Genomic DNA, 15,839 nt, shown 5'->3' on the forward strand with positions numbered 1-15,839 from the left:
AATTAAATTACGCATGAGTGTTTTCTTTTTTAAGTTGTTGTTTTTATTTTAATCTTAATTTGTCTATGTTTCCTTATACTAATACAATACTTTATTCCTATCTAAATAAAAAAAAATATCGTATTAAGATTGAAATGATTAACTCTATTAGTCAAATATTGTCACAATTTGATTTCTTTTAAGTATATTTAGTTATTATATACTAATAAAGTTTTAGACAAAAATAAAGTATTATTCTAAAAATGATTATTTTTTACAAAATAAAAAACATTTAAACATGACTAACCCAATATGATGGTGTTAGTTTGAGTGGAGTTTGTAAAAAAAATTACAAAATTCAAACCAATTCAATTTGTAAAATTTTGATTGAGTTTGGTAATGAATTTAGTCAAACTCAAAATGTAAATACTCCTAATAAGATTTTTTTATTTATTTATTTACATCTAAGCCAAATTCATAATAATTAGACTAGAAGCATTTTGTAAGTGAACTGCATATCTTCACTTCTCCAATCATGTCATTAGTCTACTAGCTCCAAGTTTGAGAAATAGCAAAAAACTTGTATGGATTATCCTATTGAGTTCATTGACTTAAATGAAGCATTGACTTTAACATAGTTTAAATGGCTGGAGGAGTGGACCCATGAAATTGGTCACAGCATGTATGGCCCCTGCAACAATTTTGTGAAGCAGTATTTTTCTACCTTTTTAACACAAAGTCTTGGTAAAAGTAGGCCCTATTCTGCATGATGTTGATGAACTAAGTTCTAAACTCAATTGTACTGTTAATATTTAAATAGTGAGACAATGCAAATTGCCCTATACTCTTAAATTAATTTTAATATAATATGAAATTTTTAAAATAAATTTATTTTGAATCATTTTCAAAACTTGATTAAATTTTTTTAAAAAAAATTAAAACTAAAATTTGGTTATTATTTTTAAACTCAAACTTAAAAATCACCCCAAAAAACCTTAACTAGTTGGGTTAATAGATTTGACATGCGAGCATTCATATTAGTTCCTTCCTCTATGACAATTTAATTAATTATTAAAACATAAGTTTGTACCTTAAAATCTAATATTGTCTCTAAACCTTGTTCGGTTGATGTGCACATGTTCTACCAATCTTAAGCACCTTGCCTCTTACCAAACTAAATTTCGATTATGTGCGTATGTTGCATGATGATGTAACAAATGATAAGATTTTAATTAATCAATGTTTAATTTTTAATGTTAAGAAATTGTGATTTTAAAATAATTTTTAATCAATATTACTTAATATGAAATATGTTACAAATTATAAAAATATTATTATATTTTTATTATGATTTGAACATTGAATCTTAAATTAGGCCCTTAACTAATGATCTATCCAGTTTTAAAATGTTTCACTCTTATGATTGGTTGACTTTGCCTGGAAAAGAGGAAGAGAGGCATTAAGTGGATGAATAAGTGAATAACCATAAATGAAGGAGAAAAACTAATTTAAAGATTTTTTGTTCCTCCTAATTTGGAGGGAAGAAAAATGAGATTAAAGAGTAATTAATATTGAATGGTGCATGTTTTATTTTGTTTCATTTTATTCTATCTTTTTTACGTAATAAATTCATTTGTTGGCTAAAAAAAATCATTTGATTTTACTCATTTTCATTCTATTATACTTTTTCAAGGACCGACAACTATGGACCTTAATCCCTCCCTCCTTAATTTTATTTGAAAAATATATAAGTTTTCATTAATTAGAAAAATTTTGTAACTATATATTAATATAATTTTATATGCAAAGATCACGAAAAGTATATGAACACTTTTAAATAGTAGTTGTGTCATTGTGTGACATATGTTTTATTCGTATTCATGTTGGATGCATGGGCACTTGAAAATCTCCAACTGCATTTTATAATTTTTTACTTCTATCTTTAATTATATCAATAAAAAAATTGAAATGATACTATGACTAGATAAGTTATAGCATTTGATTATATTTACTCATGCTTATTTTTTAAAATTTAAATTCTTTGTCGTGGTTTAATTTTTTTTATTATATGTCCATTTTAGACTAATTTTCTGTTGTACGCTGAATTTTGTAAATTTTAAAATTTGTTATATATCTGTATCTACATCATATTGTATATTGTATTCATGTCTTTGTTGTATTTGTATTTTTTAAGTAAAAATTTATTTACTATTAATCATTTTTTCATATATTTTTGGGACGAACTTTCCCTATATATAAAAAATATATTATAATTTTTTACTTTTATAAGAATAAATAACCATTATAGATACATAACATGATGCATTACTAGAAAAAGGATCTACCATAACGATTTTGAATCATATTTAAAGATAATGTCGTAGAAAGTCAACATTTTTCACAATGATGTCAACAAAATCATCTTAAAAAAGTTATCATCATCCTAAGACGATTCTCAAACAAATAACTGTCTTAAAAAGTGATTTTCGAAGATAGTTCACTTAATAATCATCTTAAAATTATTATTTTTTAAATAAAAACAAAAAAAAAATTTAAGAAGGTTTTTCATAAAATCATCTTAAAATATCTTTTTCTAAAAAAATTAAAAAACAGAAAAATTCTAAAATGATCATCTAAATAACTGTCTTAAAATATATATTTTTTTAAAAAAACTATAAAAAATTAGGAGACCATTTTACCGGTACAAAACAAATTTCTTTTACATATAAAATAATTGTAATTAAATTCATATATATATATATATATATATATATATATATATATATATATATATATATATATATATATATATATATATATATATAATTGCCCACCAAGAAAATAAAGGGAAACTCAAGGAAACAACTAATTGCCGACCAATAGATACCAAGTAAAAAAAGTCATGGGTTATATGCACTAAGCATCATAGACTCGTAGATACCAAAAACTTCTAGTTCTACTTATTTAAATAGTCATGCCCAATTGCCCATCAATGGTTTCGGATGAGAAATGTGTGAAATAAGCTCCAAGTTAATAAATAATCAAATAACATAACATACTCATTCCTGCAGGCAATGCAAATGAGAAAATTTTCCGACCAAAATTGTCTGCTTTAAAAACTAGTCTATAGTGAGAAGAAAATCACAGTTAAATCTAGGTACTACATCAAAAGAACGTGACCAATAACTGTTGGAAGAAAATAAAAATTGAACTCAAAATAAACAAGGTAAAGCCTCCCAAAGCAACACACATGCATTAATTTTTGTCAATTATACATAATACATTATCTCCCTACACGAAACAAATTATGAGGGTGATATTTTCTATTATTTTAAAAAAATAATTTTTAAACTTTGAAAATATTAATAAAAAAATATATATATTTATAAATAAAAACTAATGTAACATTACAATTTTTTTTAACTTTCCATGTTCAAGCAACCAAACACTAAGTAAACTTTTTGTTCCTGCAACTTTAAGTACACTTATCATCTCAATTTTCATTTATTAAAATTTTAAAATTCTCAATATATTTATATTTATTAATTGGTTTAATAAATTAATTAGGGTAAATAAAATAAATTGTTTGAAGTTTATTACGTGGATGATAAATCATTTAATTTTATGAATATTTTTAAAATAGAATTTACATGATGATGATAGTAGATAATCAGAAAATGCATCAGGGCATTCAAGTTAGTGAAGTTACACACGGTAAAATAATGATGAAATTTAATATTAGGAGATGCACTACAACTTAATATGATCTCAAAAATATTATGGTCTATGAGTGTAATTTTAGATCGAAAAATTAAAATATGTTCTGATATTCTACTCATATCAGATTAGACAATATTTTTTATGAAACCGATTACACTAGCTCAAAACAGTAACCACAAAAATGATATATATGTTATGCCGTAAGTTTGCGATGGAAATATCAGAATTCAATTTGTGAAGTTTAGAGAACAAATTACCATTAAATAGAAAATAAAAAAGTTAAGATGGGTGCAATTATCATGATAGGATCCAATGACATTAATTGGAGATTAAACAAAACTTAAGGCCGCTGGATTTACCTATGAAAAGTTGAAAATGTGAAAATAGTAACTGAAGAATGCCTAAAGTAATCAAAAGAATGAGACAAAACAAGGAAATGATGAAATCTTGCCTACACGAGAAACAGAAGCGAGGTATACTCCCTTACATATGTTTTTCTATAAATACAACTGAATAGGCAAAAGCATCAAATGCCAAGTCACGAGCTCCAGCGACAAAAGCACCAGCTATGATTATCCCAACACTGATCAAAGTTGTGTTTTTAGTCCTAACGAAGGACTAAAACTATATCACTTTTAGTAAATGTAATATCAATCTGTAGAGATTAAAACTAAACATTGAAATATGTTGTGGAATTGAAAAATATATTTTAATCTTATTGGACTGCTATTTTGGTTATTACCTGAATCCGGATGGCCTCTGAGGCCATAGATGTGGAAACCTTATAGTCTCAATGGCAAGGCCAAACATGTTGCACGAATCTAACTTCTAGTCCTCTGAGAAAACCAAAGCCTGGCCATAACCTTGAAAAGTACCTGGAATCAATGCATATTTCAGTTTTTCTTCCAAAGGTAACATGAAGAACCCCCTGGTGATCTTCTCTATGCTTTCCAGCAAATCCAGATCAATATCATGATTAATTATCTAACAAGTAACAACAAACTCAGCACATATCATATATTAAAAAAAAACACAAATTTTGTGGATGAGTTAGTAAAAGAGAAAGTATATATACTCTTCCATATCTTCCCGTGGGATCAACTTCCACATACTCACAACACTCTGCCTCAACACATGCAGCACCATTCATGCTTAGTTTCTTATTATCTGTTATCTCCTTTGCTTATATTTATAAATTATAAATAAAGGCCTTTTACTTCTGCTATGAGCTAGCGAGAGAGATAAAGAACACGAGAAAAGAAAGACAGAAAAAAAAGTGAGTAGTTTTGTCAATGCATATACAAGGAATATAGGAACTGTGATAACTAATTATTTGGTTTTCCGCGGATAAGGAGAGAGAGAGATAGAAACAGCCTAGGAAGGTCCATCAAAAGGACAAAGTTATTGCCAAATGCCAAGTGCCAACTAACCTATACCCAAGACTTGCCTTTACTACATATAGTATTACTTATTACATACTGTTCTATTACGAGCAAGAGCTTTTAAGAGTTATGAGCAATCTTCATCAAATAAGCCTTTTACCCTTCTTTTGCCGGCTAGACTTTGAACCCTCTTTCAACATAATAAGCCCTTTACCCTTCTTCCATCAACATTAATTTAACATTAGCATGGAAGAAAACGAACCCCACTTATTACAAACAATAAATATATTATTCATAAAAGACTAAAAAAACACCCCCCTAAATTGCTATCTTTCACTGTTTCTTCAACTAACAGATCCCAAAAGTTGCATCTCTCACAAAAATCGGATGATTTATTGCCACTAAACTACCCAAACACATTCTTGAATCTCATCTTTATATTATAAAAAAAAACTAAAAAAACCTAACTTTCCTATCACAAACCTACTAATTTCACTAGCTTTCTTTCTCCACCAAGGTTTAATTGAATCTTGTTGAATGAACTATTATCGAAGGAGTTTGTACGTCCATTCCTGAGGCAGGCGAAGAGCTTCAAAGTTTTCTGCCTCCTCTCGCCACATGCTTAACTTCTGCAGCAAGAGAAGAGCATTCCTCCTCGCTAGCAAAGCATCTACAAGAAAATAAAACAACAAAACACAAATTAGTCATAAAATCCGATAAATGACTCTGTTAAACTTCACTCTGAACCAAAATGTTACTCTTTTGTTAAAACCCCACTAACCATAGTCCACGCCAAAAAAACTTGAGAAGCATGGTTGGCCAACGACATTTAGTTCATCAATGTTGAGGTTCAGAGCATGAATAACCTTAGCTGGGACCAAAACAGGTGTGGCACAGCCTATAACAACAGAACAAAACACAAGGAGAGAAAAAGAAAAATAGATTCAATGATTATATATTACCTGTTTTCTTGCAAGAATCCGGAGGAGGGGCCCCATATTGACAAGGCAAGAAAACCCATATTCCAGTGCAAGAAAATTCGGATCCAGCTTGTAACCCGGGTCGTGACCTGGATCTAAAAATAATAGGGCTTCGGTTTTTGACATCTCGACAGAGAAGATTTCGCTGGCGGTGATCATGGCGAGAGGAAGAACATCCTTTAGAAGTTGTGGTTAACATCTTCGCTTCGGTCATTCCTTCTCTTCACCTCTTCTTCTATAAACAAACAGGAGGAGTTGTGGTGGTGCTCAGTGAATGATGAAGCGAAGATGACGGCGAGGTGCGAAGAAGATTTCGCGGTGAAATTGGAAGGGAAAAATGTGAAGTTGTAGAAAGTGGAGGGAAAGCGAAAGCGGAGGAAGAAGCATGGTGTGCGTGGGAATGGAGAATGGAAGATGCCACTGTTCACTGTGTGAGTGTTGCCATGGCCTTTATTTAGTATCTCTCTTTGCTGTCAAAGACCAAGAAGGAAGAAGATGGAGAGAATGGAAGATGAAAAGAACAAAAGAGGTTCTAGGGTTCGTGAGTGAGAATGAGAGTAAGAGTGAGAGTAATAAGTAATAGAGTAGAGGGCACTTTCAATGAAGACGGTTTTTACAAAACCTTCTTAGAATAACAACCTTCTAAGACGGTTTTTGCGAAACCGTCGTCGAATGCTAGTTTCTAAGACGGTTTTCATAAAATCATATTCGTTGAAAAACCTCATATTTACAAAATTGTCATCACCTTACATACTAAGATGGTTTTCGAGAACTGTCGTCGAAGGTGTGTTGTAAAAAACTATTTTTTAAGTAGTGATTATTACTTGTAAAAAAAATTTGAGCATAATAATATTAGATGAAAAATAATTTTTTTTTTACCTTTTTGTCTAATGTTTATTAATTTTATATATGTATCAAATACCGAGATAAAATATTTTTATATCTTTATCAAATTCGGAGTGTGCCTTTAAATTTCAAAAGCATAATGGGTTCTTTCTCAATATTTTTTACAATAAAGTTAACAATAATTTAAGTGAGCAATGTAAACAACAAAATTAAAACCTAGGAAGTAAAACTTTGTTTTTATCATTTAGAAAATTACAAAAAAAGCTAGAGACGAGCAAAGTGAACCCCTTGCATGTTTGCCATAACTAATAAACTTACTTGGGGAGGACAAATCTTCCATCTAACCCAAGATAAATCTGAGGAAGAGTCATTCTTAGGTAGCCAATCCACACATTAGTTACCCTCAGAGTGTGATTGCAAGAAAAGCACTATTGATTGTTTTTCAAAGCCTTTATTTTGCTAATGATAGCAGCATAAGGATGCCAATGATATATGTCTCATTGATGAGCTCCAAGGCCATAAGTGAATCAGATTCACATACTAACTTCTTGAACCTTTCGTTCCATACTAGTTGGAAACTACTGAGTTAAAAGGACATTTGCGTCTTAAAGATGAATAGCGATATTTAATTATTTTGATTAGATGTATATAAATACAAAGGTTAAAAGTTGCATGTTATGCATTTGATATTTCGTATGTGATAAAATCTATGTCTGATGTTTTAGACGATAGGAAGATGGAGTCATAATCTGATACAACAAATGTGATGACTTTTAAGACCTCATTTTATACTTTTTGTCTGAGATTTTCTTTGCAGAAACATTCTTCTAGGATTTTTCAAATCCTATGAAGAATAAATGAAGTCAAGATCTGAAATCCCTCAATCGACATCAAAAGGAGTTACTACCTGCTGCAATTCTCTAACATGCAAGCATTGAAGAGAGGACTGAGGACTTTCTGCATGAGAAAATGACGTGTATTTAATGCTAGCATTAAATTCTCCCAGCAACCTTTTTCATCAAACGAAGATCAAGTGAAGATATCTACCGTTGTAAGAAAACATATACTTGAAGATGAGGCCTATATAAATCATAAGTTTTGAAGATTGAAGATGTATCTTGCACGAAAAGCATTCATCATTATTTTTGCAAAAAGCTTTCTGTATATTCTTGTAAAATTAGAAAAAGCTCTCAAAACACCTTGAACACATTGAGATGAAAAAAAAACTAAGCATTGATTTGTATATCTATCTATAAGACGATTCTAGTTTTAGTCTCTTAGCAATCTTCAACCACAAATCTGTTCTAATTTGTTTAGAGCCAACAATGGCTTGGTAGGACAAATAATACTGAATATTAATCAAACTTGGGGTAGAGTCATAAGTGGTCGTGACACAATACTTGTAACTTGTGAGAAGTTATTGGACCTTGGTGGTTTGCCAAGAATTGAACGTAGTCTCAGTGGTAAAGACGAACTAGTATAACTCTATGTGCTTGATATTTTCTTGTTCTCCCTCTGCTTTTAACTAACCTAGAGTCTAAATTGGTTTTTAGGCTCTTGAAAACTTATTGTGCTTTATGATTTCTTTTTACATCGTCTGATTGTGTTTCTCATAAAATCAATTATCTATTTTACAAAGTTTTCTTTTTAGACGAAAAACTTTGTTGGATTGCAAAAAAGTTTAAAATTCACTAAAATCACAATTTAATCTGTTTTCTTGTGATATTTGTCTTTAAAAAAATCATGAAGTATCAACAAAAACCCATAAATTTTAGTTTCCAAAAGTCATATGCATCCTGAATCACTCCTCCAAAACTATATAGGCCAAGGTTGCCTGGAGAACTTCCATTAAACCTTCGACACCAATACACCACACACTTGAAAATTGATTATTTTTCATCATTAATAGATTAAATACATTCATTTAATCAATTATATAGTTAATTTAATCAATTAAAGTTGGTCAATAGTCATGCAAACACCAAGAGTATAGGAGTATTTTTTTTTTATAAATTTTTTAAATTCTTTATTTTCATTTCATCCAAACCAAACAATTTTAGAATATTATTTCTACTCAATTTGTCACCTCTTAACCAAATAATTCAACTTATATTTAACTTTATTTTTATTCTATTTTCATTTACTCTATTTCTCTTCTCACAACTAAACATAGCCTTAAATATGTTATACACCTTACCTTTACATGACAAGAAATATTTATTGAGCCTTAACATCTCATTGTGTACAGTACACAGTACCATATAATCACCCAGACAAAAAGAGAGAAAAAGATATGGATGAATGGTAACATAGCTCAAAACACATACTCTATGTGAGATTCACATGAGGTAGCACTGTAGCAACTAGCAACTATATGGGATATGTCATATGTGATGTAATTAAGCAGAGATTCTCAATGCAATATGTATATGGTGGTTGTGGCAGGAGATATATGTTGTTGTGGAGACCACAACACTTAATTCATTCAATACACACAATTTTTCCCCTCTCCTTTCCCCTCTCATTTGACAGGTAAGTGCATGATGCAACCCAAGCCGCATATATTATCCATCACATTTGTCACCTTTCAGGGGGAATAATTTTTTTCCATAATAAAAAGTTTAATGAGTTAGATCTCAAATAATTCATTAAAATCATGACAAATTCAAGGTTCAATAAACACTTATAGATGTTCTTATATATTAGATACTTATGAGATCTTCATATCGACAATGAAAATTGAGCTTATATCCTTTTAGATATGAGTCTTTTTTTTTTATCAATTAGACCAATTTTTGTTGGTGTTTATTCAAGGGAATATCAAGATATCTATAAAGGGAAAAAAAGTTCTCCACATAGATAATAAATTCTCTACCCCATACAAAGTTACCCATAATTTTGGATATGTTGGGTGTTGTTTTCACCATGTCTAAGTAAAAGTGGCATTTCATTCATTGATTGGATGAATTTTGGTGTGGGATCATCATTATCTGATATATAAAGATATAAAGATGTCACGACGTGTTTGAAAAGATATATGAAATTTAAGATTATTCTTATCTAGTAGTTCTTGATTACAGATCTAAACAATCTTCTTGATTACATATCTAGACAATCTTTGTTAGTTGGAAATGTAAATGTATATGTGTCGTTGCACAATTTTTTTTATTAAGAACTTAATGTGTTTTAGTAATTTTGAAAATACCATTTCTGATCAAAATAATAATGTTTGAATATGTTTTTAGTCCTTTAAATTTGTGTAATTGTTTTTATAGTCCTTTAAAAATAATTCATTTTAGTAGTCCCTGAAATTCTTGAAAAACTACTTTTAATCCCTCTCATTCTTTGTGTTAATGGTATTATAATTTGTGACGATTTTTCACCGTTAAACATGTTATTTTAATTTAATTTTTTTAAAAAGGATTTGTAATAGTTTAAAACAACCAAAATATTTTTTAAAAAAAATCATGACAATTCCATGTTCATATTTTTATTTTTCTTCTTCAAAATTGCCAAAATATGTAAAAAAAAAAAGACCACCAAACCATACGAATAAATATTTTGGCGGTTTAAAGTCATTAAAAAAATTTAAAAAATAAATTTTGGCGGTTAAAAATCACGACAAATTCTGAAACCATGAACACATTGAATAATGAGAAACTAAAAGTAATTTTTCAAAAATTTGAGAGGCTAATAAAAATAATTTTTTTAAGAACTAAAAATAATAATGATCTAAATTTAAAGGACTATAAACGTATTTAACCCAAATAATAATAATAATATGATGTAATTAATGTTTAAGTAAAAAAAGTTAAAGCATGATTTGCCTGATCACTAGTATGTCTTTTGAAATCTTTATTCTAAGCAAACTAAAACATTATTTCACTTGCCTATGTCTTATTTAATGAGACTCTTTCCAAAAATACTCTTCATTTAATAAGGTTAAGAACTTTTTTATGTTTGATATCAAGTTCTAATGAATGATAGTTTAGGAAAAATATTTATTTTTTAATTGAAAATGATACAATTTAATGAAATTAACTAATGTTCTTAATAAGTGTGAAGTATTTTTTTTTACTTATAAATGAGACCAAAAGAAGTATTTTATGGCCTAAATAATCTTTATTCACTAAAAATTAGTGTATTTTTATTTAATCTTTTATAAAAAAAATTCTTGTAAAATATAACATTTTTATTTTAGTATTTGCTCAAATAGTTGAAGATGAATTTAAAAACATAATTTCCAAAAATAAAAAATTACATGTGACTACTTATAAAATTCCTTAGATGACGTGATAAGTCAATAAATTATCAACGATTTGGTTCAATTAAATGTTGTTACTTGATAGTACGGGCTAAAAAAATTATAGACTAAAATCTTAAAAAAATTAAAGAACTAAAAAATTGAAAAAGTTCAAACTAGTATTACTTTGCTAATAGTTTGAACTGGAGGGTGGAAAATGAGATTGACAATGTTTTAAGGGTAATTTCCTTATTCTGCAATTATTAACTACCCTTCTTTGCTACATCTCATTTTTTCTAAAAATTCTTGCATCTAAGATTTATTGAAGTCCAAATGTTTGACAAAATCCTCATTTACCATTTATGTTAAGTTTGGTAATTTAAGCTAAATGTAAGGCAAATAATGGGAGGGTTACAATATTTAAATGACCGATATACATGTAAAACTCAATTTGAAGATATCTGATGATTTTGGAACATTCCTAAGTGTGTGTTTTATTTATTTATAGGCTCTTGTTATCTAGTGCTAAAAAAGAACAATACATAATGAATAGTATGACATCCAATACATTGGAGGCTTAAAAAAATTACATTTCATTTAATACTTTCTACTTTTGAATCCTTAGCAAGTGCCTTGAGAGCAATTATTAGCATTTGCCAATTTATTAATTTTAAGATAGGTGTAAACCACATGCATCAATTTATGTGTGCAGAAAAAGAAAAGGACTAATTCTAGTTGTCACATTCTCCCTTTCTCCAAACTTCAGTCTCTTATATATGTGTGAATAATCTGATATGGACAATAGAAGAGCCATAAGTTGGTTCTTAGAGTGAATTTTTCTAACCAAGTGTATATATAGTCTTATTGGTATTAAGCGTATTAAACTTCTAAATCTATTTTAATTGCTTTCTACCATGGATGGATACATGAAACTAAGGATTGTCACTTATGGATTGACTTTCGATCCCATCTATTTAGAACTTTTATTAGTATAAAATACTTACACTTTTGACAAATTGGCACATGTTGGTGTCAATAGACTCAATACTATAAAAAAAAGCATATCATTATGGGTACAGGAATTTGGGTAAAATCACTCTACAGATGAGATTCACATGGTTAGTAAAATTATTTAGCATTCTTTCTTATTCTTATTCATATCTATTCATCACACTTTATCACACCATAAATTTTTATTATATTTCTCAATTGGATCATAATTGTGATGCATTGTTGAAGTTTATCTTTTTTGTATAACAGAAGCCTATCCCAACGGATTTGTACAGAGCCATACGAGATTCTCAACTCATAGGAAAGTCTAGTTACTCAAAGGAGGTACTCATGTTTTAGTTAGATCTTTTGATCTCTAATATGAATTTAAGTTTTATATTCATCCTCCCTTTTGGTTCTTCCCTTCCCTACCTTCAACCTACATGGATGATGCTATTATTATAAGAAATAAAAAATTACATCTTTCTAAACAATCTGAAACACTTCTATCAACAAATAATTCCTAATTGCTTTCATTTTTGGCTGAATTTTGCCCAGTTCTACCTGTCATTGATGTTAGTGTTGGGCTCAGTACATATTATAAAACATCTGTAAGGATATTTATCATCTTTTTTCATTTTATCTTTACACTACAATACATAAACTATACCAATTCATTATCGATCGCTTACCAGACTAGAGGTCTTTTTTTCCTCCTAGGAAACTTCAATTTCTGAGAATCTTTTAACATCTTACAAGGTTTCTTTAATAGACATTAACTATTGCACTACTCCACATAAATGCTTCAATGTTCAATGCTTGCTTGGTGTTGCTACCTATATTCCTCAATGTGGCATCTAAACTCCTTTGAATTATCTATTTGATATTAAATTGCCCATTCTTTTTGTTCAGGACAAATACTATATACAATCACACATCCAACTGAATGAATATAGGGATTAAGTGTTCTTGGTGAGTACCTTAGACTGCTTAATTAATCTTAGAAATTCTTTGATGCCCTGATAGCATGTTCAATTATTTGAAATTTTCATTTTAGGCAACAACTACAAGGAAACATGAACGATACATTGACACTTGTGTGAAAGTCTAGGTTATGATTGGTTTAAAATTTTCAGCATTGAATCAATTGAGGGTATGCCAGTACTTTAGGTAAAATATTTTTTTTCCTTCTCCCAATCTCCCATTTTCTTAATAGTTGGCAGTCTTTGTTTGATCACCTTCTACAGTTGTTGACTGCTATATCTACAATAGATGACTTGAACTATTTGGAAAAGATAGACACATACTATATTGTTAATATGTAATATGTATTCTCAGAGTGTTGGAAGGTTTATGCATGTCTTAATGTTTGAAAAGTTTGGACTGCTTCACTTTCATCCTTAATTTCATAAACATCATTCAAATTCCAAAGATCGCTAAAATATTTTTTCTTTAATAATATTTGGAAGGTTGTGAAGCCTTTTTTGAAAGAAAGAACAAGGAAAAAAATCCAGGTGTTGCAAGGTTATGGGAAGGAGGAATTACTGAAAGTAAATATCAACATTATTTTCAAGGATCTATTTTTAGCTCTCACAATATCACCAATCCTATATGTATAGAGTTTGTTTGTTGGTTCTCTTGACTAATCAAAGTAACATCAATGAAAATAATTGTTGCAGTTATATTTTACTTTAGATTTATGTCTAACCCAATCAATCACTTGTCATATTAGTGTTGTTACACTAGCCCTGATAATAGCATCATCATGCCTGTGGATTTTGTTTGCTAGTTTCCAGTTCAATACTATCAAATTACTATTCTAAAGATGCTAATATTTAATTTTAACTTGTCGTCAATTTAACTCATAAGAAACAAAATTTTATCAATTTTGTTTATAATTGGTTAGACAAGGTAAAATTTGACAAGATCTGCATAGTGTCCTACCTCTGCATTATGGAGGATGTGATATATCAAATATTTCATATTGCTTCATCCTACGTATAATTATTCTTGTCATTAAGAATTTCTCTCTCTTTCTCTGTCTCTCTCATGTCATGATACTTTTGAATTTCATCTTGAGACTTGAGAACGAAGTGAATCAAAGGCCTCCTTTCTTCCTACATTTGTTACAACTAAAAGACTTTTATCATACTCGAGTTCTTTTAAAACTGGTTGTAGGTAATGAACTAGGCATCCTTCCCACACTTCTACAAAAAAGAAGATTCCATGTCATCGAAACATCCGGCATCATGAAACACTAAAAATTGTTTCTCCTTCAATCACGCCTTCCATCAACAACTCAACAATCACATCAAGCAACAATTCATCATTGTGGAGTCAATTTCACCAATCAGACAAGGGTCCTTCTATGTAGACATACCAAAGCTAGACCATGATGATGCCAAAATAGCTAAGACCATAGAAATTGAGTTCTACAAATTGGAGAATCAAAAGAATGGCTTTACCAACTCACTAAATGGTCTTACAGTTAATGGTCATTGAAAGCTATTCTACTAAAGTTAGTAACTGTGTTTTTTAGCCTCTCTTGGGCCACTTTTATCTGTTGATTACTTTATGATTCCTTTTGGATAAGGAGGGTTATACTTGTGAGGTCATACTTATACCTGGTTATTAGATGTAATATTGTAATGTTTGCATCAACTCGATGCAAAATTCTTCTGACGGACCTTAATCTAATTTCTAAAACCACCTTGGGATGATAAGCATATGATATTCGTTCAATGTAGAAAAGATGGCATCATGCTACAATTCATATGACTGTCTCGGTACATTGTTACTTGTCATCATTATTTGATCTCAATTGTTTTTTACTCTAAGATATGGAACCATTTTCAAAACCATTATGAAGGTTACTAGCTAGAAGAGTTTAAGGGAATATTCAACGCTCACTGAGTGTCACACGATGTTAGAACTACGTTTAATACGTATTTTCCTACATTATGAAATATTACACGGTTAATTAATCAAAAATTATTTTTTGTATGATTTTTAATATATTTTTATTATAAAAGTTAACAAACTTATTATATCTATAGTAGCGTGTATGTGTGTATAAAAACTAGTAGTTTAAAGAAGAAAAAAGGAATATATGTGTCTTTATCCTTTTATTTTCGCATGCATATGTAACTTGCAAGGAATATTTTGGTTGTTCACCGAAACTAATATTTTGGAATACACACTTAAAAGGTAGATTGTCTCCTTCTAACTAGGTTTTTTTCATTCGCATGAGTCAAAATTCAAATTCATAACCAATTGAGATCTGAATGGTCAATAGAATACCTGGTTACATGTTTAGATAACTGAATTATGGATTTGGTATAAGACAGGTAAGGTTCTCAATAAATTGATTCTGAATAATGATAGCTAATGTCACATGATCCTATTCGTTTAAGTTGTATTTGAGTACTACTTGCAATTTCCAATTGCTGCATTCATTTGCGGATTCACATGTGATAATAATGCTTTTAATATGACTGGTGTAGCACTTCTTTTGTGCATAGTTAAGGTCCTAGGGACTACTTTTATTGGTCTTGCATTCCTTATCACCATAAACCTTGAACTGAAAATGCATCACACAAATATCTTCATTCAAATTGATCTCGATATCATATGTAACTATTTTTATTCTTGGAAAATTTTTTACACAATAAAATGCAAGCCATCTAAATGACACAATGA

General features: G+C 29.4%; 1 long non-coding RNA gene and 1 pseudogene across 2 annotated transcripts; one reads left to right on the forward strand and one right to left on the reverse strand.

The window, feature by feature from the left end:
- Positions 1-3,970: 3,970 nt before the first annotated feature.
- Positions 3,971-5,097, reverse strand: LOC114402578. 2 transcript variants are annotated; one of them, XR_003664484.1, is made up of 3 exons: positions 4,775-5,097; positions 4,442-4,574; positions 3,971-4,354 (listed from the first exon to the last, which is right to left on the reverse strand). It is a non-coding gene; the product is annotated as an uncharacterized LOC114402578 (long non-coding RNA). The 2 variants fall into 2 exon arrangements; XR_003664477.1 differs by having other exon boundaries at positions 3,971-4,574.
- Positions 5,098-6,349: 1,252 nt separating this feature from the next.
- LOC114388360 lies at positions 6,350-14,642 on the forward strand (annotated as a pseudogene).
- Positions 14,643-15,839: the final 1,197 nt, after the last annotated feature.

Source organism: Glycine soja, chromosome 1, assembly GCF_004193775.1.
Source record: "Glycine soja cultivar W05 chromosome 1, ASM419377v2, whole genome shotgun sequence".
In the NCBI taxonomy this organism is placed as follows: Eukaryota; Viridiplantae; Streptophyta; class Magnoliopsida; order Fabales; family Fabaceae; genus Glycine; species Glycine soja.